General features: G+C 50.6%; 2 long non-coding RNA genes across 3 annotated transcripts in view; one reads left to right on the top strand and one right to left on the bottom strand.

The window, feature by feature from the left end:
• Window positions 2,178-25,212, top strand: part of LOC110260216 — a 28,802-nt gene continuing 5,767 nt past the window's right edge. Inside the window, exon 1 of the long non-coding RNA XR_002343066.1 lies at window positions 2,178-2,729. This is a non-coding gene — a long non-coding RNA (uncharacterized LOC110260216). The remainder of the gene's footprint in view (window positions 2,730-25,212) is intronic.
• Window positions 4,946-10,693, bottom strand: LOC110260217. 2 transcript variants are annotated; one of them, XR_002343068.1, is made up of 3 exons: window positions 10,634-10,693; window positions 8,638-8,958; window positions 4,946-7,573 (listed from the first exon to the last, which is right to left on the bottom strand). It is a non-coding gene; the product is annotated as an uncharacterized LOC110260217 (long non-coding RNA). The 2 variants fall into 2 exon arrangements; XR_002343067.1 differs by having other exon boundaries at window positions 8,792-8,958.

Genomic DNA, 25,212 nt, shown 5'->3' with positions numbered 1-25,212 from the left:
GCACTGACCGCTCATCTTCAAGCTCGGATCACACCCTCTCTTCCCTGAAACAGTCCCTGACCCCTGCACCCCTCACCCCTTGCCATGAGCTGCTGAATCCTTACCCCTCCTTCTCTCTGCACCTTGCACCTAACCCCATTTTCCCCTCGTTGGATGTGACCTCCCTGTGGCAGGGTGTCGGTGTCTCTACACTTCTGCATCCACTGCCAGCCTAGTCCCTGACCCAGAGCAGGTGGTCCTGAAGATCTATTGAACACGGCTTCCCCAGACCTCGCCCCCTGCTGCCTGGCTTCTCTGAGATGCTTTCCTTCCCCGGGCCTGGCTGTTAGGGCGTTCTCTCCGCGGCACATTGGGGAGAGAACTGCGCTGTTGGGGAGCTCAGTGGTCCGATTTCTGAATCTCCTCTTAAATGATGCTCAGAACAGAGGCCGTCATCCCTGTTCCCTGTTGGATCTCCAGGGCCCAACACGAAAGGCTTAAAAAGGTACTCAATTCACCATGTATTAAATAGAATAATAAACCTATCCACCCCTCATTCTGCATATCTCTCTGAGTCCAAACCCATCCTGTCCTTAAATAATTTCTGCCAAACCAGATAGACAGTCATATCCTTTTTGTCCCAAAGTGAGGGCTTGTCCGACCTTCCTGGAGAGGCAGAAGCATGATCCCTGGAATCTGCAGATGCCAGGGTTTGGTGTCAAGATGAAGTGATTCTGATAGCCGTGAGCAAGGAATCTGGTCCTGTGATACCAAGGTGAAACGAAAAGAATGCATGTCAGTGCCACTCTCAGGGGACAGTGTGACAATGTCAAAATAAACTCACAGCAAATGCTGTTAGCTTGGACTGAAGGGGAAAGTTTGGGCTTCTGCAGAAACGAGACCCCAACCAGGAAGATGACACTGCTGTATGGCTCTCTGTCCCACTGTCCCGACCCCTTCAAACCTACAGAGGAAGTCTGTGGCTCTGAATTTCTGCCCCGGCCATTCTCCTAAGAAGGTGACATGTCTTATTTATTTCATGCAGTTTTTTCTTTAATAAAATATGGAATGTTTTGCGGTAACACTTGCAGAAACAGAGACAGCATCTTGCAGGGAAAAAAAAAAAACTTAAAAAAAAAACCCAAAGCAAAGATTCATGTATTCCAATTTGTTGGGTAAGCTGAAGTAGTCCCAGGGAAACCTGGATTGGGCCTCTACCACAGGCCAGGTTCAACATGTAATCTGGCAGACAGAGAAATAAAGTGAATTCTCCCTTTATGGGCTTTCCCTCCAGAATATGGGCTTTTCCTTTATCAAGACCGTTACATGACAGCCCATATTTCAGTCCATCTGGTCTCACAATCTGCCCCCAGGCCACTGGGCAATTGTCCCCCTTTTTATCAAGGACCATCCAGGACGCAGGACACTCTCTCCGTAATCTGCAAGTCACCATGACCGCACCAGCCCTTTCGTCACCTCTTGAACACCAGAAGTGACACGTCTCCAGTCCTAGTTTATCAGCACTGGAACGGGATGATGGGTATCACTTTGTACGGTTTCTGAGTCAACCAGATTCAGGTTTGCATTCTCCCCTCCGGCTCACTCCGCAACCACACAGAGTTCCTCAAGCTCTCTGAGTCTTCTTTCTCCTCTGCAAAGTACAGGGACTCACCTCAGCCTCCTAGACCTCTCGTGAGGATTAATTACGGTGCTACTAATTAAGACCATTTATATGAGATCGTAAGACCTTCCCTGCCCCACGATGGTGCTAGACTGGCACTTGGACCAGGTTCTCTTTAAACTACCCAGAGTCAGAAGTGGGCAGATACTTGATTGAAACTCAAACCTTTCATTTTACTGCTAAACCCCCCCCTGTGGCTCAGAGAGAAACTCACTAACTTCCTCAGAGTCCTGCATACAAATTCAGGGCATGGACTTCCCTTTGTGGCTCAGCAGTAATGCACCTGACCAATATGCATGAGGACACAGGTTCGATCCCTGGCCTCGCTCAGTGGGTTAAGGATCCGGCATGGCCATGAATTGTAGTGTAGGTTGCGGATATAGCTCAGACCTGGCATTGCTGTGGCTGTGATGTAGGCTGGTGGCTTCAGCTCTGATTTGACCCCTAGCCTGGGAACCCCCATATGCCAGGGGTGCGGCCTTAGAAAGACAAAAAAAAAATTCAAGGAAGAGGTATTTGTTGATGTGCGTGTTTAATAAATACATAAACTATACTTATACTAATTCAGATACTGTCCTAGGTGTTTTTTCAAATACCAGAACATTTAATATTTGCAGAAACTCTGTGATGTAGGAATTATTATTATCTATCTGAACACGCTCAATTACAGGCTTGTAATTAGAGAGGGCTGCAGACCCAGGCTGTTGGCTATAAAATCTGTGCCCTTACCTTGAACCACCGGACCGGGCCCAACCCTGGAATACTCAGGCTTCTTTAACATTCATCCAGAGCCAATGCCAGCTCCTCTCTCCTCCTTTCTCTCTCTCCCCCGCCCTCTCTCCCTCCATCCCTCCAGCCTTTTATCTATCCTAATTAATAATAATGAGAGTGAAATTACTTTCTCTGAGAATCCCACTGAGCAGAGGCTGAGCAAAAGCATGTGTGTTCCGACTTGAGGAGAGAGAATTCAAAGAAGCTGGAGAGAGAGAAAGAGGAGGCAGGAGAGGAGGGGACACACTGGTTTCCTCTTGGTCTTGTTTAAGCATGAGGGACCGTCTCTAAGAGGCAGGTGAGCTCTGCCCTGGGAAACAGCCTTTGGGGGAGGGGGGATGGGAGGGGGATGACCTTGTCCTCGGTCAAAGTCTACTCCCTGGGGTGTTTGCTCTCCTGAATTTCCGGGGCTACTGGAGCGGGTCATGCCAGGCTCCTGGTATCTCACACCACAACAGGAGCAGAGAGACCCCTGGAGAAGGTGGTCATGATGGGAGGGGGGAAGCCCTGCAGCGTTGGGTTGGAAAAGGGGCCCAGGATGCCCAGAGAGGGTCGCTGGAGGGCGGGTCTGGGTCCTGGGGGTGGAGGGTGTCTGACCCCCCCGCCCCCCCGAGGGGCTATTGCATTCTCTTGCCAGCCAGATCTAGCCAGGAGTTCCCAGTGTAATTGTTCTCATTCCTATTTCATCTTTAGTCTGTCTCTGGAACTGGTGGCAGGTCTTTTCATTTCTATCACTTTTCCACTACTTAAATGGGATGCCGTGATGATCACGTATGCTAATGAGCAAGAAGGGGACACAGCCAGAATGACGCCATGGGTTGGGGGTAGAGTGAAAAGAAATATTTAAAGAAATATCTAGCTTGGGAGTTCCGGTCATGGCTCACTGGGAATGAATCTAATCTGACTAGCATCCATAAGGACGCAGGTTCGATCCCTGGCCTTGCTCAGTGGGTTAAGGGTCTGGCGTTGCTGTGAGCTCTGGTATAAGTCACAGCCGTGGCTTGGATCCTGAGTTGCAGTGGCTGTGGTGTAGGCCGGCAGCTGCAGCTTTGATTGGACCCCTAGCCTGGAAACCTCCATATGCCACGCGTCCGGCCCTAAAAGGAAAAAAAAAGAAAATGCTTTGTGCAATGCCAGAAACAGGAATTTAGCCAGTGTTGCTTTCTTCCTTTGGCTCTCGTGAACTCGTGCACTGCCTTGGAGATCAGTCTGCAGGCAGATTAGTTTGCAGCTTATCTGCACGCCTCCCACATGCCATCAGCCACAAAGCCGCTGGTGCAGGGAGCAAGAGCCAGGAAGCGAGCTCACGGTGTTAACTTTATCTTGGAATGCGTCTTCTTCCTGAGTTATCTGGAGTTACCTCTTTGTAACGACCCAGCCCCCAGCCCAGTTCCTGACAACTGCAGGAGCTTAATAGCTACATGTCCGTTGAATAAACAAGAGATCACCCAGATATAACATTTTCTGGTCTCTCATAAGAGCGTGTTCGTGACTCAGTGACTTGCGATGCGACTTGGTTGTACCTGTGTGTGCCTGGATTGATCTCCAGGGGAACACAGTTGAAAGGCACCGTTTTTCAGCTTCTCTGTGCTCAGTTCAGCAAATATTTCATTTACATCCTCAGAGAGCCCGGAAGTGGGGAGAGGCAGGGCCCCGTGCTCTTGAAGAATGTGCAGCCCTGCCCTCATTTCTGGGTGCATCACGCCAGCTCTTCTAAACCCCTGCACTGATTAGCCATTCGAGAAGCATTTTTAATGAGTACGTGTTTGTCCGTGTCCTTTGCTCAGACTAACAACTCAGTAGAAAAAGGAAGTTCACAGGCGCCGAGATAAGAAGGGATTTGGGGTGATTGCCTTCAAAGTTCTCCTCCTCGGCTCCCTTCCCTCCCCCAACCCCAGGAAGCTTTCTCATTGCAAGTAGCATGGAAAGAGGGGGGTCTGCCCCGTCCTTCCTGCTGGGATTTTTAAGTAGTTGTATGACTGTTTAATCTAGGTTTGCCATGGGACATGTCACATAATCAATTGGGACTCACCCTGCTCACCCTTCTAAATGCTCAAGTTGCTTTCGGGCTAAGGCAGCTGCAAGAGGACAAGTGGGGACACCGGGAAGAACACATCTGACTCCATATTGGATCTGTTACTTTTTCATTAACATTGTATTCTGTGGCTTTTGCTACAAGAATGTTGCCTCCAGCCTGAAATATACAGGATAACCCCTTCCCAAGGCTCTGCCCTTTAAAGGTGTAACACTTTTCCATTCACATAGAGATGCAAAGCTGCAGGACAGGGAATAACATTTGCCCTATTGAGGGTTTTTAAGAACCTCGTGACCTGACCATGGCTGCTGCAGGAACAAAGGATTCTGGTACCAAGAAGTCTGCAGCAACTATTGTCACATTTTAATATAAAAGAAGCCTGAATTCTAGCTTGGGTAAGACGGTCCTTTGGGATACCAATTTACCATTTTCTCGATCTGCTGGCTTTCCAAATAAAGTCACTCTTGCTTGCCCCAACAGCTCGTCTCTTGATTTATTGGCCTGTCATGCAGCAAGTAATAGCAGGTTGGACTGGGTGACAGTAGGACATGAGCGCTGTCCAGGTGGGGCACACCCTGCCGTCCCAACAGCCAGCCTGTGGTCCATTCATCTGCACACAATGGCTTCCACCCCAGTTAGCCTAACGTGCGTCCTGCCTCGGGAGTCAGTCAGGATGCTGACGTGCCCACCTCTGTGGTGACCACAGGTTTACAGACAACCCCATCTAGTCTAATTTATCTAGAATGGCTTTCAGGTAAGGAAGTGGCATTTCCGGGAGACTGTCTCTGCTTGTATTGGCGAGTGGCAGGGCTGAGCTTCCTCCTCTGTAAACCCATCCACCTTTCCACGCAGGAGTGTGGGGTGAGGATGAAATCAGGCAAGGCATGTGAACGTCCTGTCGTGGAAAGACACATCGAAGGGATGTGTGCCCTCTTTATTTTGTACACCTATTATAGTGCACGAATCTTCCAGGTAAAGCTCAGTGCAGTGTTTACAGATGCATGCACCTGTGTATAGAAATGCCATCATCGTCAGACTGCAGCACTGAGAGCATCCCAGCACGCTCCATTCTAAGGATCCTGAATATAAATACCGCTCATGTTGCTCCTCTTTATCCAATGAACATCATCCCTGGCTCCTAATTTACAGGGATAAAAAAAGACCTTTGAATGTAGCATTATATTAGAAAAGCAGAAGTTGACTACAATTGACCCCAAATTATTGCTGTTCTTGCCATGGTTATTATCTTCACTGGGCATGCTTGGAATATAATTGTCAATCACACGATGCTGTTTATAAAAATTTGAGATTCCTGACTACAGGGATTTTGAGGTTTGTGTGTGTGTGTGTGTGTTTTGTCTTTCGGGGGCCTCAGCCACAGCAAATGGGGTTGAATCAGAACTATAGCTGCCAGCCTACACCGCAGCTCACGGCAGCGCCAGATTCTTAATTCACTGAGCAAGGCCGTGGATCGAACCTGCATCCTCATGGGTGCTAGTCAGATTCATTCCCTCTGAGCCATGATGGGAACTACGGATTTTGAGTTTTTAAGTAGTCATAAAGATATGACACCAGCCTGCAACCCAGTCACAGTTTGTGAAGCTGGAGAAAGACCCCTGGCCCCAGCTTTCCTGTCCTATTTCCTGCATTTTGAGAGACACTCAAACATGCAGGGCTTAGAGGGAAGCCTGCCGAACACGAGGGCGGGTCCTACTCCATATTTTGCCACTAACAAGTTGTGTGATCCCCGGGGAAATTGGGCTGCCTCCTAGAGCCTGGGACACACCTTCTGGGTGTCGACTTCAGGATCGATATTTGCTTTGCCATTCTTTGTGTTTTAAAGATGAAAATGCCTCAATACTTCCCAGGTCGGTTCCCTTGAAATCCTCAGGCCGAGTTGGGACATTGCTACCTCATAGGGAGTCTCCACGTGATTTGATAAAAGTCCACCTGCTGGGCGGGTGCAGCCCCACAGTTTGGGGAGGCAGATGGCCCCTTTGTTAGAATAAAAGGCCCATTAGCTCTGGACAGGTACCATCTTGCACCAGGGCACCCAAGTTGGCCAGAAGCAGGTGGGATGGATTTCAGCCTAGGCTCATCCCCTTTGTGCAGTGCGCAACTTGCGGAACTGTACACAGGGGCCCTGCATAGAGTTGGCTGTTGTCTCAGTGTATTTACATTTTTTGGAGTCCTTGCTCTGACCATGTTATTTTGAGATGCAGATTAAATGGCATTTTGTTAGTCAGGTCTTTTCAACTGTGCCTGACATGCTTTTAGAGACTGCCCCAGCCGGCGGCTCCTCCAACCTGCCTTCACCATGCTATTTGGGAGTCCTGCTCCATGTCTTCCGCTCAGGATTTCAGGAGCTTGTGAAGGTAGAGGATGGGTCTGCTGCTTCTTTATGTTTTCCTCTGCAGCCATCACAGTACTGGGCTCAGAAAATTTGAGTGAGAGGGAAGAAGGAAGGGAAGGGGAGAAAAAGGAAGGAAGGGGGAGGGGAGTCGATGCCAATGATCAAATCTCTTCCCCATCTCCCTGTGCTTTCTGCATCACACCTAAACTGCAGTTGACACAGACCTCATCTCTGCTGTCGGTTCCCCTCCCACCAGCCTGACGTCAGGGCAGGAAGTAGGTCTTCCTCGCCTTCGTTTTCTCAAGGTACCTGTCACCTGAGAAGGGCCTCACCACTGACACTTGAGTGGAGATGAATCCAGCTGAGGAAATAATCCACAAAGCCTGCTCCACACAACCCCCCCACTGTCTTCTAACCTCCGGAGGCACCTGCCCGGCCCAGGTGGGAAACAGCCTGCTCTTTGCTCCTGCGATGACACAGACCTTGTTCATGCCTGACTCAGTGACGTCACTTCCCTGATGGGGCCTTGGATATAGGTCTCCCCACTAGCCGTGTCCTCTTCCTTGGGCTGCTGAGTGGACCCTTGGCACTCGTAGTTTTCCCATTCTTGGATCTGTTGAGTCAATTCAGAAGATCCGCAATAAATTGATTTTTTTTTTTTTATAGCTGCAACGCTCCTTCCAGGCTTGGCCACTCATTAGCTCTTGTGACTCTGGTCAGATTATTCATGTTTTCTTAGCCTCAGTTTCCCCATCTGTAAAATGAGATAGTGATGGGTCACTTACTGGTTTCCTGGGAAGACTGATCCAGGCTACCCAGGCTACCCAGGAGGGTAACGGCACACATGTGCCCTCCATACAGGGGGCTGTTCACTGGCCCTTTCTCTAAAAATATAAAGTGTATTCTGGAAGTTCCTGTTGCAGCTCAGCAGAAATGAATTTGATTGGTATCCCTGGCTTCACTCAGTGGGTTAAGGATCCAGCATTGCCAAGAACTGTGCTGTAGGTCACAGATGTGGCTCGGATCCCATGTTGCTATGGCTGTGGTGTAGGCTGGCAGCTGCAGCTCTGATTCAACCCCTAGTCTGGGACCTTCCATATGCCACAGGTATGGCCCTAAAAAAACAAAAAAAAATTAAATTGAATTATATATATATATATATATATATATATATATATATACACACACACATATGTATGTGAAGTGTATTCTTATTTGTGGACCATAAAAAAATATGCTATGGGTGGATTTGGCCTGTGGGCCACTATTGCATCAAATATCTGAAGAATTCATATACCTGTATTTCTTTCAGTTCTTCTTTGTGGAGTTTCATGCAGGAAAACACACCTGTGTGTGTGTGTGTGTGTGTGTGCACGTGTGTGTGTGTGCACGTGTGTTTGTGTGTTTTGAAGAATTGGAGGATTTATGACACTTGTGAGCTCTGAACCTCATGACTTACCCCATAATCAAATTACAAGTGCTCTGAGTGTCTCTATGTGACAGGCCTGGCATCCAGTATTTCATTTATATCACCTGTTTTAACCTCCAGATGTGGGCATCATAATCTCATTTTATAGATGAGACCAAGAAGGCTCAGAGTGGGTGAGTATTTGACCCAACGTCACCCAGCAAGAAAGAAGCAGAACCAGATCTGATTTGAATTCCGTTTGGCTCTAGAGACCTGGGTTTTCAAGGCTATTCTCCCCTGACCCCTGCGTTTCTGAGCAGACCCCTGGGGTCCCATCCTGGGACCTAACTCTCCAGCTACCCCCTTCCTCTACCATCACGGAGAGGGGAGGAAAGTCCACTTAGCATTACCTGCACCTGCTCTGAGCCAGGGACCTTCACACATCAGCCGCCTCTCCTCCCAGCAGAGCTGGGAAAGAAGTCTGGAAAAGACCTTAGTCGGTCCAGGAAATCCTTGAAGAACGGAAGTCAGTAAGGACTCCGCCAGTGCCGGATCCCAACTCACCCTGAGAGTTGGAGGTGGGACACAGCTGTCTTATCTGTGGTGCGAGGGCAGGAGCCAAGGGCACTGCGGGGGCGCAGGGGACTTTGGAAGAGACACTGGGTTGTTGCATAAGTTCCAGTGTGCTCCAGGGTCAAGCTAAGTCCAAAATTTGGATAAACCGGAGATAGCTGAAAAAAAAGAAGGGGCAGTTTTACGCAACATATGCCAGAACTGCTAACTAGATAAATACATGACCAAGACCGCGCTCCCCAGCTCACTCGGAGGGCAGAACAACTCGTCTTCACCAAAGGCCCCAAGGTCTGCCGTTGGCTGATAAGCGAAACAGATTCTAGTCTGTTCCTGTTAATGATATTTTAGGAAGCTGGGGGAGGTCTGTGGTTGGCTCAGGATGCAGAGCTCACGTATGATGATTATTTTTGTTGTCTTTCTTTCCAGTGGTATAAATTCTTCTTGAAAGTCTGAAACGAGACCGCATCTTACAGACGTTTCCCAAACTCTTGCACAGACGGCCTCGGGGCTCTTGTGAAAAATGCAGATTCGGTGTCTGCAGGTCTGGGGCCTGAGATCCTGTGTTTGGAACCAGCTCCCAGGGGGTGCATACCCTGCTGGTCCCTGGACCACATTTGAGTAGCAAGCATCTCTATACCGCAGCTACGTGCTCGGTGCCCTGACTCGAAATGACTTTTAGGATTTATTTAGTGTCACACTGTGGATTCATCCGTAGCTGGGTGATAGCAGCCAGAGCCCAGGGCTAGGGCTCAGGGCCTCAGAGTCCAAATCTTGATCTGGCCCTTGTGGGTAATGTGACCTCTGGCAAATTATTTTGGCTCCCGGCATCTCAGTGTCCTTACTCGTAAAGGAGAGAAAAGAAATCCTTATTCCGGAGTTCCTGATGTGGCTCTGCTGTAAGGAACCCGACTAGTATCCTTGAGAATGTGGGGTCGATCCCTGGCCTCGCTCGGTGGGTTAAGGATCAGGACGGGCCATGAGCTGCAGTGTAGGTCACAGACACAGCTCGGATCTGGCGTTGCTGTGGCTGTGGTGTAGGCCGGCGGCTACAGCTCCGATTCAACCCTTAGCCTAGGAACTTCCATGTGCTGTGGGTGTGGCCCCAAAAAGCCAGGAAAAAAAAGGGGGGGGGAATGCTTATTCTGTAGGATTAGCCAAAAGAGTAAATGAATGGATATATGTAAAAAGACTCAGCACGTGGGTACAGGTACCTGGGTCTGAAATCACTCTCAAAGGCAAATCTTCACTCTCTGTCCCCTTGGGGCACCCCTGATGGCCACAGGCTGGAGCCCCCAGTGCCCTATTTCATTCTTTCTCCCAAGTGGACCATGGACTGGGGGCTGGAGAGTTTGGCAAAGCAGTTTCTTTTCTGACAGCAGCTCCATCCCTCCTGCCCCAGCCCGGAGGCCACTCCTTCTCCTCCTGTCTTTTTTCCTCCTGCAGCCACCGACTCCCCACAAGGTTCCGGGGCTGCCTCCCAGTTCCCTGCCCCAGGTTTCTGTTTGGAGATTTGCCCTCCCATCTGGGCAGGGCCCTACCAAGGCCCTCCTGCTCTGCAGAGCCCTCCAGTATCTGGAACCGGGAGTCCCCCCAGCCCTCAGAGAGGAGAGAATCTGTTGCCCGAAGCCCACCTCTCAACTCTGATGGTTGGTTCATACACCTCTGGGGTTTTTTTGCCACCAGCAGCCCCCTACTCTGTCAGGACCAGGCTCATTTTTGTCATGGGAGTGCCTCTCGTGGCTCTCCAAATGAAACTGATAGCACCTATGACTTGAACCAATCAGAACCCAGACTGGGATTTGAACGCACAGTTTTGAAATTAGAATCACTCACCCTGTGTCTGGACTCACGGAGGTTCAGGTTCTTTGTGCCTTGCTGCAGAAGGAATCCAGTGAGAGACAAAGTGATAGACAAGAAATAGATTTATTAGGATGGGACGCTCGTGAGAGATGCAAGCAGGCAGGCAAGGAGGCTCTGCCCCCAGGATTGGCTGGGCTACAGTTTTATCCTCCGGGGGGGGGGGGGGCAGGAAAAGGCCGCCTCTTCCTCTTTCCCGGAGTAGTAGCTCCTCCTTGGTATCTGGTAAGAGAGTAGTGGACCCTAAGGTCAAACGAGGACGTCATGGTGCTTATTCCAACCAGCAGAAGGGTGGTCCTTCCACTCCTGCCCTTGGTCCTAAGGGTCATTGTTTGCTGAACTTGAACGCAGGCCTCATTTGAATGACCTGAGGCATATCTTATGCTTTTATTTGTGGTTTTGTAGTCAAGCAAGCCTGCTTCCGATGGCTTTCTTTTCTTCTTTTTTTTTTTTAATTTTTCATTTCCATTTGTATTTTTAATTTTTTTGCTTTTTTTATTTTCACAGTTAGCTGATCCATTTCACATTCCCACCTGCAGCATATGGAATTTTCCTGGCTAGGGGTCGAATTGGAGCTACAGCTGATGGCTTACACCACAGCCACAGCAATGTGGGATTCGAGCTATGTCTTCGACCTACACCCTAGCTCACAGCAACAATGGATCCTTAACCCACCTAGCAAGGCCAGAGTTCAAACCCACATCCTCATGGATACTAGTCAGCTTGTTACCACTGAACCACAAAGGGAACGTTCTCTGATGGCTTTCTTGAGGGATTATTAACTTACAGTGATCTCCCAAAGGTCCCTAGGTTTCCCTCTCTCTCTGTGGTCCCCGACTGGGACTTCTGCAACTACCTGTGCAACTAGCCTGCTCCATCCCTATCACAAAGGCTGCTGTGTTATAGAAAGGACTTCCATCTTCTGCAAGAGGCCCCAGGTTTAAATATCAGCCCTGATGACCCCAAAAGCAGGAGCGACAAAAGAAAATTGGGAAATTGGACTGCATCACAATGAAAAACTCCCGAGCATCAGAGGACGTTATCCACAGAGTGAAAATACAATCTCTGGAAGCATCGATATGATAAGTGTCTAGTGTCCAAAGTATAGAAAGGATTTTTATAATGTTGTGCATATACGCACATACACATACACGGACCCCCACGCACACACCTCAATGAGAAAACTGGCAAGGGATTTGAACAGATATTTCTCCAAGGATGGCAAACACGACAAAGATGCTCCTTGTCGATAGGCAATGGGGAACTGCAGCTCAAAACTGCGATGAGATAGCGCCTATACCCGCTCGGATGAATGTAAAAAATTGTAAAAAGGGAAAACAGCAAGTGCTGCCATGGATGTGGAGAAACTGGAACCCCCGGGTGCTGCAGGTGGGAATGTGAAACGGATCAGCTAACTGTGAAAAACATTTTGAGGGGTTCCTCAAAAAGCTAAACGTGGAATTAGCATAGGACCCAGCAATTCTACTCTTAGGTATATACCCCCAAGAACTGAGCACGTTCTCGGATGCAAATGTTTATAGCAGCCTTATTTCCAACAGCCAAAGGGATGAAACGAGAGTGTGCCCACGGGAGCCCAGACCATTCCCTGCAACGTAATAACAACAAGAGCAACACTGAGATTTTTCTCTCCCAGGCACCTCGCTGCCTGCTTTCTCTAGACAATCTCATTTAATCCTCCCGGAAGCCTATGACTCAGGCAGTTTGCCTCATTTTACAGATGAAGAAATGGAGGCACAAAGGCCAAGGATACACCTGTACTGAACCCTGGCCTCTCAACCTCCTGGTTCCTCGTCGGATTCGTTTCCGCTGCACCATGACGGGAACTCTGAGAGATTTATTTAAAAATATGTCAGTCCTCTCCCCTGACAGGTACCAGAGTAAGAAAGCTGATGAGGAGTTCCCGTTATGGTACAGTGGAAACAAATCTGACTAGGAACCATGAGGTTTCAGTTTCGATCCCTGGTCTCGCTCAGTGGGTTAAGGATCCAGTGCTGCCGTGAGCAGTGGTGTGGGTCGCAGATGCAGCTCGGATCCCGAGTTGCTGTGGCTGTGGCATAAGCCAGTGGCTGTAGCTCTACTTAGACCCCTAGCCTGGGAACCTCCATAGGCTGCAACTGCGGCTCTTAAAAAAAAAAAAAAGAAAGCTGCCAAAGACCCTATTGGAGGGAGGAGAGCAATACCAGCTCAAGTGCCTGCAGCCCGTGAAGGAACTGGGGCGTGGGGACAGGTGCACCTGGGGCTCTCCACTCTGCCTTTTAATGCTGTGTGACCCTGTGCCAGCGCCTTGGTCTCTCTGAGCATCAGTGCCCTCATCTCTATAACAGAAGTGAAGATGAGAAGCAGTAACGTGCATGACCCTCCTGGCACACAGATCAAGTGTGTGGAACCTGCATTCTCAGTAGTTGCCCATAGGATGGACCCAGGAGGAAGAGGAGTGACTCTTAGTGTTATAGGGAAGAACAGATCTGACACCATATTGGATCTGTTTCTTTTACTTTGTTTGTCTATTTGTTTATTTATTTATTTTCGTCTTTTTACGGCCGCACATGCGGCACATGGAGGTTCCCAGACGAGGGGTGAACTGGAGCTGCAGCTGCCAACCTATACCACAGCCATGGCAATGCCAGATCTGAGCTGCATCTGCAGCCTACACCCCAGCTCACGGCACCGCCAGATCCTTAACCCACTGAACGAGGCCAGGGATGGAACCTGAGTCCTCATGGATCCTAGTCGGATTCCTTATTGCTGAGCCAGGAGGGGAACTCTTGTTTCTTTAACTGTAACCTTTGTATTCTGTGCTTTTGCTACAAGTTAATCACTAAAGCCATGTTGCGAATGGTTTAAAATTTAAAATAATGGCCCATCTCCAGGTTCTTAGCTCCCAGGCCTGGGTGTCAAAGGTCAATACCTTTGTTTAGCTCTCAGGCAACCTCCTGACCAGGCTCGGCTGTGCATGGCTGCAGGAAAGAAGAAAAAATACGTTGCCGAGAGAGGAGGAAATATTTGCCAAAACCTAGCACTTTTTTTTTTTTTTTTTTTTTTTACTTTACCTCCCACCTCCCCCTCTTTGTTCTATCAAAGAAACTAACATCCAATCCCCCGGGCAAGCTGATTCTGAGGAGGAGTCTGCCATCTCGGGATGCTGGCAGACGCAGACGCTGAGGCTCAGAGAGGTGATGCGACTTCTTACTTTATGCAGCCAACCAGTGACCAAGCTGGCTTTTGGCCTGGTACACTGCCCATGATGCCACCTCGCTGTTGTGGCCCCAGGGCAGTGCTGCCAAAGGAGAAGACAGATTTCTCTTTTATTTCCTTGGCATGAAGTGATTTTGCCTTGTGCCATAAGGTAAGAACAGTTTTCAAATGGTGTGTGTATGTACGTGCGGGTGTGTGCGTGTGCACACACAGACACTCATGCTTGCACACTGAACGGGCTTTATTAATGCTCTGGTCTTGCGGGTGAACAGTGTGAGGACTGAAGAACAAAGGTGTTCATTGCTCAGGGGGCTGCCTGTGATTCCTGGAATGCTGGGAACCACGTTTACAGTTTCGTCCTAGGTCCTGGATGTGACCCAGAAACAGGGACGAGCAAAGAACCTGGCTTGTGAGGGGTGTCGGCCTCATTAGTCAAACATTTACTGAGCACCGAAGGTCCACCAGGCTTTGAACTGGGTGCTGGGGGCATGAGGCTGAGCAAGACGTAGACCTGGTCTCCATGGAGCTTTGGAGAGACACGCATCAATAGCAGGCGGAGGAGTTACTGCTGTGGCTCAGTGGGTTAAGAAGCTGACTGCAGCAGCTCAGGTCACTGTGTGGAGGTGTTGGTTTGACCCCAGTGCCAATTCAGTGGGTTAAAAGGATCTGGCATTGCTGTGGTTCCAGGGTAGAGCTCAGCTGTGGCTCAGATTCAATCCCTGGCCTGGAAACTTCCATATGTTATGGGTGAAGCCATAAAAGAAATTTTCACCATGCCCCGTGAGAAATGCTCCGACTGCATTCTTGCAAATGGAAACTCCATGAGGACAGGCACCCTTCCCATTTATCTCTACGTCCCTCGTACCTGGTATGGGCTCAGGCGCATAGTAGGTCCTCATAAACCTGCTGTATGGTGAGCATGAGGGCGGGAGTAAGTATACCTAGGAAACTGGGGGAGGGACGTTGGCTAATATAAGAAGCTGGGTACTCAGGCATTTGCTCGATGGTTCATTGATGATTCGTACATGCGTGCGTTCCCCCATCCTTCGGTCTTCATCTGCCTGAACCATTTGCTTTTGTGATGGGAGGGGGACCAGAGTACCATTTACGCAGGGACACAACTTGGAACATGCTGGGCCAGGATCAGAGCCACGTGCGACCCAGAGGAAGAAGGACCCAGCAGTAATGGGAGGCCGTGAGGCTTTCCAGAGCTGGTGGCACTTGGGCTGCCCTTTAAGGGCAAAGGTACGTTTCCAGAGCCTCAAAGGGGCTGGCGTGAGGATGTGGGGCCAGGAAAAGGGAGCTTCCCACACCCCGATACCTCATGCTTGGTCAAACAGACAACACACCGTAATAGGCCCATGTGTGTGAATGTGTTTTACAAACAGTGAGCACCCGCTGGATGCCCAGTGAGGAGACGCAGCAGAAGAATAGTAACTTGCATGCTGGGACATCCTGACTCTACGAGTCTGGAGAAGGTGTTGGCTTTTATGGTGGAGACGTTACTACCCTTGACCCTGAAGTCACGCCTAGAGCTTGCCATTGCTGTTGAACTTGAGAGAGATGGGGCCTTCCATCATCATTGGGCTTTGCGTTTGTTCTTTCTTTTACTCACTTGCTCACTCATTCACATGTGGGGGTGGATCTCTTTTTTTCATAAGAACCCTTCCACTGAACCTCTGTATGTAAACCAGCCAACATGGAGTCAGAACCTCAGTTCCTGGTCTCACCCCTACCGCCAGCTCCGGTACAGCCTCCACAGGGGTTCGAGCCTTCCCAAGAACATGGTTGAAAATTTTCACCTGGAAGGTAGAAAGTGAGAGCCAAAGAGGGCGAGTGGGGAGTGCCCACTGTGGCTCAGTGGCTTAAGAACCTGACTAGTATCCATGAGGATGCGGGTTTGATCCCTGGCCTCCCTCAGCAGATTAAGGATCTGTCATTGCCATGAGCTGTGGCATAGGTCACAGATGCACCTCGGATCCCATATTACTGTGGCTGTGGTGTAGGCTGGCAGCTGCAGCTCTGATTTGATTCCTAGCCTGGGAACTTCCATAGGCTGTGGGTGCATCCCTAAAAAAACAAATATATAAAAAAAAAAAAAAAGGGGTAAGTGGCTTGTCCATAAATAGAGTGGAAGCCCTCAACTTCCTGTTCCCTGAACAAAGCTCTTTTCATGAAAGCAGCCAGGAAATCCAGCCTCACAACTGGCAAGAAAAGAAATGGGTCCCAAGAGAGGACTCTGGACCCTGCTCTGGACACCTGCTCCCTGACCCCCATTCCAGGTCAGATATGATCCGTGGAAAGCTCCCAGGGATGAGGATTTAGGCAACTGGCCTTTAGCCCTGCTCCTGTGATGTAACAACCGTGTCATCTTGGGCAACGTACTTGCCTTCGGTGCCTCGGTTTCCTCATCTGTGAAATAGGAGCATTTGAGAGGATGCAGTGGGACGGTCAGGTGCGGAGCCCATGGCCATAGCAACACGGATCCGAGCCATGTCTGCAACCTAGACCACAGCTCATGGCAACGCTGGATCCCAACCCACTGGGCAAGGCCAGGGATCGAACCCGCAACCTCATGGTTCCTAGTCGGATTCGTTAACCACTGAGCCATGATGGGAACTCCCGAGAGCCACCCCCTTACATGGACCAAATGGCTCTGTGGTTCCTGACCTTCCCTGGGCCTCTGGATTCTGTGAGGGCAGGGTCTGTGGGCATTAAAATCGCCTGGAATAATATGAATAACAAGCAAGACCAGAAACAAGCAGCAGGCTGTCTCCCCGCTCGCCCTCCGCCCCCACAGCAGCAGACTGGGAGGGGAGCCTGGGCCTGAGGAAAGATACACAGCCTTTCTTTTTGAAATGGCAAAGAGCTGGTGCAGCTCCAGGGCAAGGGTTTAGGGGCCCCAAGAGACTCTGATTTAAAAGTTTGTTTCAATCCTGTTCGTGACCCCTGGCCGAGAATAGACTCTGAGCCCAACCGGGGTCTAAAGGAGGGGAGTCAGAACAAGATTAGAAGGATGTGTTCCAGAGGAGGCACCTGCGAAAAGCACAGACCCTGGGCTCCACCTCGGATGCCCCCGTAATGATGCCAAGTTCCAAGTCACTGCGGGCGGGCGAGCCGGGCAATACAGAGGTGCCACCATGGGGTAGGAGCTTCACCAGCGGGCCTCAGGGCCTCACCCCCTGTAGAGGAGGCATCTCCCAGCCCCCTGGGGTGGGGGGAGGGGGATGCCCCACTGAGTCCTGTAGGCCAAGGGGGAGCTGGCAGGTGCAGAGGTGTGACCTTGTGACCAGCATGGACAGTGTGTTCTGGGAAAAGGAAGATGAGAGGTGGAGGCAGGAAGCCCCAGGGCCTCCAGAGCTGGGCAGCAACTCAGCATTGCCCCGTGCGGGGTGTGTGGTAAGACACAGCTGGAGGGGGCGGGGCAGCGTGATGATGGATGGTCCTGGAAGATCTCCTGGGAGGTGGCCCCTTATTTTGCAGCTTTGGGGAGCTGTCAGGAGGCTTTGGTGGGGGCACAATAATATCCCACATGTATTTCTGGATGAATGCTGAGACAGCGGAGCATGTTTATAGGGTCAAACCAGGGGTGGGGCAGTTGCCTAGGGAACATCAGCAAGAGCCCGCAAGAGTGCAGGTGGGGAGCTGGGTCCTCCAGGGGCAGTGGGGATGGGTCTATGCATCTGGGAAGGAATGGGGGTTCACTGGATTGGGGGCAAGAGGGAGGCCTAGGGCAGACCCTGGGTCTCTGGGTAGCTGGGGGGATCAGTCACTGAGCGGGAGAGAAGGCGGGAACCGGGTCCTGCTGAAGCCCCCTACCTGACCCCTCTAGACTGGAATAGAAACACAGGAAACTAAATTCCCAGAAGGGTGGCTTGACAGCACGTTGTTTTTAGAAGGCAGAATCAATTGTGTGCAGTGCGGCAGAGGCTGTGATTCCAGCTTTGTTGAGAAGCATCAGCTCTTGATATGTCAGAGCGGACTTGCAGAGAGTCCGCTTGCATGAACGAGCCAAAGGAGCAGGTCAGGCGTCAGTCACCCCTCCGTGCCACCCCCCAGGCTCGGCTAGCCCTGTAATCTCCCCCCTCTGGTTTCTTCATCTGGGAGGTGGGAGGCTCCCCGCACCCTGCAGGATGCTCCTGGGTAGCAGACGGGATGGCGAAGAGACCTTGTTTAAGGCCCTGTGGGCTCCTCTGAGCGCAGAAGTATTTCTTCTTCTAATGAATTGTGTGGTGGGTAGATTTCTACCCCGTGTCTTCCCCTCACTGGGGAACCCCAGCGGGAAAAGAAAAGCCCAAGAACCGCTTCGTGGAAGAGGGAGATTTCTGTCTTGCTTCCTGCCCCCGCTGCAGACTCCCCTTCTCCCCCTCCCCTCCCCTCCCCTCCCCTCCCCCTCCCCCCCCCCGCTTCTCCCCCCCTCCCTCCACCCCCAGCTCTCAACACTCACCAGCAACCCCTTTGGGTCTCCTCCTTCAGAGCAGTGTTATTCTCCACCCCAAGGACCTGAAGGGCTCTAAAGCAGCCCGGGGGGACGTGGGAAATCCTCAGGTGGCTTCAGGGACTTCTGCCGCGGAGTGTCTTTATGCGGGATTTTTAAAGCAGGAGATGCAGCCAGCACCGCATTCTGGCGGCCTGGTCAGGAGGCGGATGCGGTCCCGGCAAAGTTGTTGTTACGGTTTAATGGCCACTCCTGTGCCTGTGGCACAGGGAAGTTGCCGAGCTAGGGGTCAATGCAGAGCTGCATCTGCAACCTCTGCCACAGCTTATGGCAACGCCCGATTCTTCACCCACTGAGGGAGGCCAGGGATGGACCCAAATCCTCCAAGACACCGTGGCGGGTTCTTAAGCCTCTGAGCCACAGTGGGAACGCCACAAAGTTTGGTGTCACAAGGTTTTTCTACAAACGTGGACAGTCAGGGCTGGGGAAAAAAAGGCGCGTTCAGTGCTTCTCTTTTCTACCCAGTGATAACAGCTCCTTCAGTATGTGTCCCCTCATTAGATAAACTCCCGAGGTTACAATCAGATACAGCCGGCGAGTTTCGTGTTTCGTGACCATGTACTATGAACAGATGGAGCTTGGTCCCTCTCCCGCGCTTGTCCTGGCGACCTCCCTACAGGTGGGGGGCTGGGTGTTTCACGGTGGAGGAAGCAGAGTTTTAGTCACTTGGGCAAACAAGTCACACGACCAGGGTGGGAGCCAGATGCTCCTGTTCTGTATCTGTTGCCCTTTCCATCCCAGTAAGCTCTCTTGTCCAGACAGAACTGACTGGTTGTTCAAGCCGTGTTGTTTCTACCCCCACTTGGCGATTCCTTTCATCAACACGGCTGTCATTTCTTTGACCCTGTTCCCACTTAGCTGCGCTGCAGTCAGACTGGTGGTGTGTGTGCTGGTGTCGAAATCCTCATGACCCCACTTCTCCCAGGATCTTTCAGGTTCTGGGGTTCCTGGTGGAAGTCAAGGAGCAGCAGTGAGAGTCGGGGCTGGAATTGCACCTGCATCCTGTGGAAGACTTGAGGATGTACCCACTGGAGTCTCTTGGAGGGAAGAGAAGGAAGGTCAGGATGAACTGGGATGAGTTATGATGACCCTTTAGCAGGTGCCAAGTCCTGAGGGGGCCCACAAGTTCAGTGGACTGAGTGGGGCTGAGCTGGGTTCAGATCCCACTCTGGGAACCTCCTAAGTGAGAAAGCCCAGAAGTTAGTGTTGGCTATGACAAAAGCTTTCAGGGATTGCAGTGAGGATAAAAAAAAAAAAAATCTTCTACTGTAAAACCAGATGCACACTCAACTCTCAACCTCAGGTCCCAGACTCAGGGCTGGGTGGTTAAGGGTGGCTGCCTGAGCCAGGCTGCCTAGGATCAAGTCCAGGCAGTTGACCTTGAAACACTTCATTGACTCTCAGTTGCAGTGTCCTAATCTGAGGCTAAGATAGTAACAGCTCTTACTACATAGGCTATTCTGAGAATTCAGCCTGTGCACAACACAGCCCTTGGCCCAAGTGTAGAAGCCAAGAAAGCCAGCAGAAGGAAGTGTGTTAGGGGGTGGTCGAGAATTTTAAGACCAGGACCACATCCTAGTTAGCAAAACACCAGATCTGACTTAGTTCCTGCCACACGGGGTTGCTGTGAGTGCAAAAACAATTAGTGTATGAAAAAGCACTTGATACCCCAGAAAACGCTCTATGGCTATGAAGGCCTGGTCAGAGCTCATGGTTGTGGTCATTGTCATGACTGTCTGGGTCCAGGTCTTCTGGCGTCTAAGACCGTCCTAGCACATAAGAGAAGCCAGGTCACTCCCAGGTTTGGCTCACTATGTGGCACATTGATGGGGTTCCCTGTGCCTTGGCTTAGCTGCGTAAGTGTCTTCCAGGTGGGGCTGATTTCGCATGACTCTCCTCCCCTCCCCTCCCCCCACCTCCCCCCCCCGAGACCTGGAGTGAACCTCCTTACATTTTAGCTGCTGCTATACCGATGACACCTCGTGTGCATGTGGACAGTGCTCTGCCAACTTCAGAGCTTCCCGGGTGTTCACTAATGTGCTGCTAATATGATCATCTGCCGAGGGAATTCCACATGTCACTCACCCTTTCCTGGGAAGGAAGAGAAATACTTATCTGTTGGCAATATCCTTTATCTTTTTTTTTTTTTTTGGTCTTTTTAGGGCCACACCCAGGGCATATGGAGGTTCCCAGGCTAGGGGTCGAATCGGAGCTGTAGCTGCCAGCCTACACCACAGCCACAGCAATGCGGGATCTGAGCTGCACCTGCAACCTACACCACAGCTCATGGCAACGCCGGATCCTTAACCCACGGAGCGAGGCCAGGGATCGAACATGGGTCCTCATGGATATCAGTCAGGTTTGTTAACTGCTGAGCCAGGGTGGGAACTCCCTATGTAGCATTTTTAATATGCAGCTGGCTGTATTTTGGAAAAGAAATGGAAATGAAATCACCTCCGGGAAACATTTTTCCCTCTCTCTCTTTCTGAATCTCTGCATTAACACAATGTCCTTCAATTAAACCTGAAATCAAATCACGTTCCCCTTGAGTGGTCATTTTAATGTCTAAGTTTCCTGGGAAGGAAGATCAGGGTGAGTGATTGATGCTGGGGAGCTTCTCTTGTCTCCATAGAGACACCTTTGAATGTCCACACTGACCAGTTACAGGCCTGGACCACACTGCAGGCGTAGTCTCTGTCTCTGCGTATTCAGCCTGTGTGGCCACTGGTTCCCGGGGTGTGTGTGTTTCCCTGCCTGTCCTTGTTCTTTAGGGCGGTCTGTCCCCATGTCTCCCCACACTCTGCCCTGGACTCCGAACTTCTCTTGTCTTCTTTGCCCAGGGTCCGTCCTCAGCCCTCTCTCTCCTTTTTCTTTTCTGCCATGCCCATGGCATGTGGAAGTTTCTGGGCCAGAGACCGAACAGGTACAACAGCAGCGACCCAAGCCACAGCAGTGACAACACCTGATCCTTAACCCACCCTGCCATCAGGGAACTCCCCATCCCTGGCTCTCTGATCAGGGCATCCCGATCTTTCTCAGGGCACCACCTGGCACACATGCTCAGTCCCTGCAGCTCCCACGGCCCTCAACACAGAAGCCAAAGTCCAGACCAAGGTCTCTCAGGTCCTGCCCGTCTTTGACGTGCTGTCTCCCCATCAGCCGGGAAGGTCAAGCTAGGGGACATGTGCTGCTTCTCAAAGCTGTCAAGTCCATCCCTGTCCAGGGCCTCAGGGCAGCCCTCTGCAACCCCAGCTTCCTCCCAGTCTTGTCTCTTTCTCAGGGGGACCTTCCAGGACAAGCTTTTTAATGTAATAATTGCCACCCCCCCAAAAACACTACACTCCCATTCGTTGGTTCACTTTGCCCCCTAGCACCAATGCTGCCTCTGCCCCAGATGTGTTTTTATTTGCAAGGTTCAACGAGGCTGAGCAGTTCTATTTTTTTTTTTTATCTTGATGCATATCCTCATCTGTTAGAGTGGTGCTTAGCTCACACAAGTTCCTTTTCTCTTTTCTTTTTAGGGCCACATCCATGGCACATGGAATTTCCCAGGCTAGGGGTTGAATCAGAGCTGCAGCTGCTGGCCTACACCACAGCCACAGCAACGCCAGATCTGAGCTGAGTCTGTGACCGCCACCACAGCTCATGGCCATGCCGGATCCCTGACCCACGGATCAAGGCCAGAAATTGACCCTGCATCCTCATGGGTACTGGTTGGATTCATTTCTGCTGCGCCACGTCAACTTAAAAAAAAAAATGCACAACCTGAAAGTTGAAAGTTAAGTGTTATTTGGGGCAAAGTTAGGACTTAACGCCCAGGAGACAGCATCTCACGGAGCCTGAGAAAGGGATTGGCTCCTGCTCCAAGGAGACAGGGGGTAGCCAGGATGGATATATAGGAGTTGTTTGCAACAAAGGGCAGATAGCAGGAACAAGAGAGGCCTGGGCTCACCGAAATCATTCCTTTGATGTGCACCTCTGCCACCAGGGCCAGCCTGCCGGACTTGCAGGCTCCCACCCTCGGAGGTATCTGCATTCGCAGATAACTGTGGCGTTCTTTGTTTTATCCTCAGCTACAGCCCAAGCAGCAGTATTTTCAGAAAGCTCTGAACTACAGCCTGAAGAGGAAAAGGGGGATATTAGGAGATGATAAAGGCAGGGGGAGGTGCGTGCATGCATTTTCCAGAAGTTTATGGCTTGTCTCATGAAGGTGACTAGTAGTCACAAACATCAGGCATCATAAAGGATCGTAGAGTTTTTCTAGATATAAGGAGGTGCAAGAATTGGGCACGTAGAGTCTTCTCCTAAGAATTTCTATCAGAAGACCTGTTCTTCCAGTTTCCCCAGAGCACAGAGGGCCTCACCCCTGATGTTCACCCTGACCTCTGCCCAGGGGGTGCTGCAGGTCAGCCACTGCAGTGACTCATAATTTAACCCCTGGAGAGTCTGACAGCAAGTGTCAAACTTCAGTTCACAGCCACCACCGGAACTCCGCTCACCTTGTCCCTTAATGCATGTTCTGGAATGAATGTAGCTTTGAACGGCCTGATGCATCCCTCGGATTCTGGGGATGGGCTCTGCTACTCAGGCAGCACCTTCCACCCTCCCTGGAAGCAAGGGTCGGCCCAGGAGGGCGCAGGGCCCAGGCCGTGACAACGAGGGTCAGCCTGGGGCCGCCTGGGAAAGAAGGTCCTTGCTTCTCTGGAGCTGCTGAACAGGTAACATGGGGGCTCCCAGCTGCAGGAGCTGTGGCACCCTTACTTAGGGAAATGTGCCCAAGGAGGAAGCTTGGTGGGCAAAGCAAAGCCGAGAGGGGGGAGAGAAACCAGCCTCAGGGCCATTGAAGTAGCCGGTCTTTTTGTTAATGCTCCTGGATTCAGCCATACCTGAATCTCTACATGTTTACTTGAACCAGTGAAATCTCTCTTTTGTTGAAGCCCAGGTGAGTTGGGATTAAGCCCCTTGCATCAGAAAGAGTGGTGATGAGTTCCAGGTAAGATGCCCTCCTGCTCCTTCTGGAAGACCAAGTGTTCATTCTTTCTCCTTTCTTGCCCGGTGTCTTTGCATATTACCCCTTGGTGGCTCTCATTATTCTGTTATAATGTGTTATTGGCCTGTCAGATCCTCGCTGGTGTGGGCATTCCTTGCGGATGGGGTCACATACGAGTCATTTATATTATATTTATTTATTATTATTATTTCCTGTTGGGGCTGCCCTGTGGCATATGGAGTTCTTCGGCCTGGGATCAGATCCAAGCCACAGTTGCGACCTAAGCCACAGCCGTGGCAATGCCAGATCCTCAACCCACTGTACCGAGGTTGGGAATTAAACCTGCATCCCAGTGCTCCTGAGATGTCAATGATTTCCATTGTGTCACAGCAGGAACTCCATATGAGTCATTTTTATTTTATTTTACTATTTTATTCTATCTTATTTTTTGCTTTTTTTTTTTTTTTTTAAGGGCTGTACCTGTGGCATATGGAGATTCCCAGGCTAAGGGTCTAATCGGAGCTACAGCTGCCGGCCTACACCACAGCCACAGCAATGCCAGATCCAAGCCGCATCTGCAACCTACACCACAGCTCTTGGCAATGCCAGATACTTGATCCACTGAGTGAGGCCAGGGATTGAACCCCCAACCTCAAGGTTCCTAGTCAAATTCGTTTCTACTGTGCCACGATGGGAACGCCCATATGAGTCGTTTTTAGACATTCCATTCCTAAAACAAAACACCGGGTACACAGGTGGTACCCACTAATATTTGTGGCAAATGCAGTTGAAGGAATGGAACCAATTCATTCCATTCCCCAGGATAACTGTCTGTCAGCTATTCTTCTAATTTCAAATATATCTGACCCAAACATCTTTTTGGGGGGCCTCAGTGGACTTCTCCAATCCTGATGTCTTTCCAAGGGTGTGTGACTTTTCAAAAAGCCCATGCAGAACAAGCTGATACGGCTGCTTTGTTCTCTACCAGACATCAGCCCATGTCCTTTAGAGAAGTGGCATTTCAAACAGATTAAGTTCAGCACACTGAGCCCAGCTTTGAATTAGCAATTCCTTTTGATGAAAAAATACCTTTTATTTCCAACACACAGAGTCTAAGAGTGAGTTTATGTTTTCCATAAGCTGTTCCATATTCAGAACTTGATTTTATGTTCCAGAGCATTAATGAAAGGAAAACTGGGAGTGGGAGAATAATTTATTAATGTTTGTCCACCTGGCCTACGTGTTCATTAGTGAATTATATTTGGACAAGGGTAGGTCGGAGTGAGAGCAGGTAGCATTTAATGATGCAGGGGTGGCTTTAGCGCCCTAAGTCGTAGATCAAGGAGGAAGGGATGGGGGAGGCTGCCTTGTTTTGAACGACAGAACGATGGACAGACAGCTCCTGGCTTGGAGTCTTTCCTGTCTTCCATGGCTTGATGGGCAGATGGCCCCTCTTTCAGTCCCTGGAATTCCAGCTCCCAGCCTCGGGGCACAAGAATATCAACAGTCTCCAGCGGAACCTGACCTTAATCATGCCACTAGCTAGTCTCAGAGTGAGGCCATCCTCTGTTCCACGGGGGAAAGAAGCAAAAGCCGCTGTCACCCGTCCCTTCTGTCATTGGGAGGGGGCAGCCTCAGCCTCCACACTCACCAGCTCAGTGCCTAGTCTTAGGTTTGCCGAGGGAGGAACACGCAAGGCCAAGTTGGTAAAGCCAGAGAGATTTCTTCAGGCACCAGAGGGGGTCAGGCTGAGCTCCAGAAGGCACCAGCCCTGACTCTGAGGAGGTGCTGGGCTTATAAGGATCTGAGGCCAGAAGCGGTGGCTGGAGTTCCTGGAGGGAACTTGTGGCA

The sequence above is a fragment of the Sus scrofa genome, chromosome 4 (genome assembly GCF_000003025.6).
Source record: "Sus scrofa isolate TJ Tabasco breed Duroc chromosome 4, Sscrofa11.1, whole genome shotgun sequence".
Lineage (NCBI taxonomy): Eukaryota > Metazoa > Chordata > Mammalia > Artiodactyla > Suidae > Sus > Sus scrofa.
This window is presented reverse-complemented; position numbering and strand designations above follow the sequence as displayed.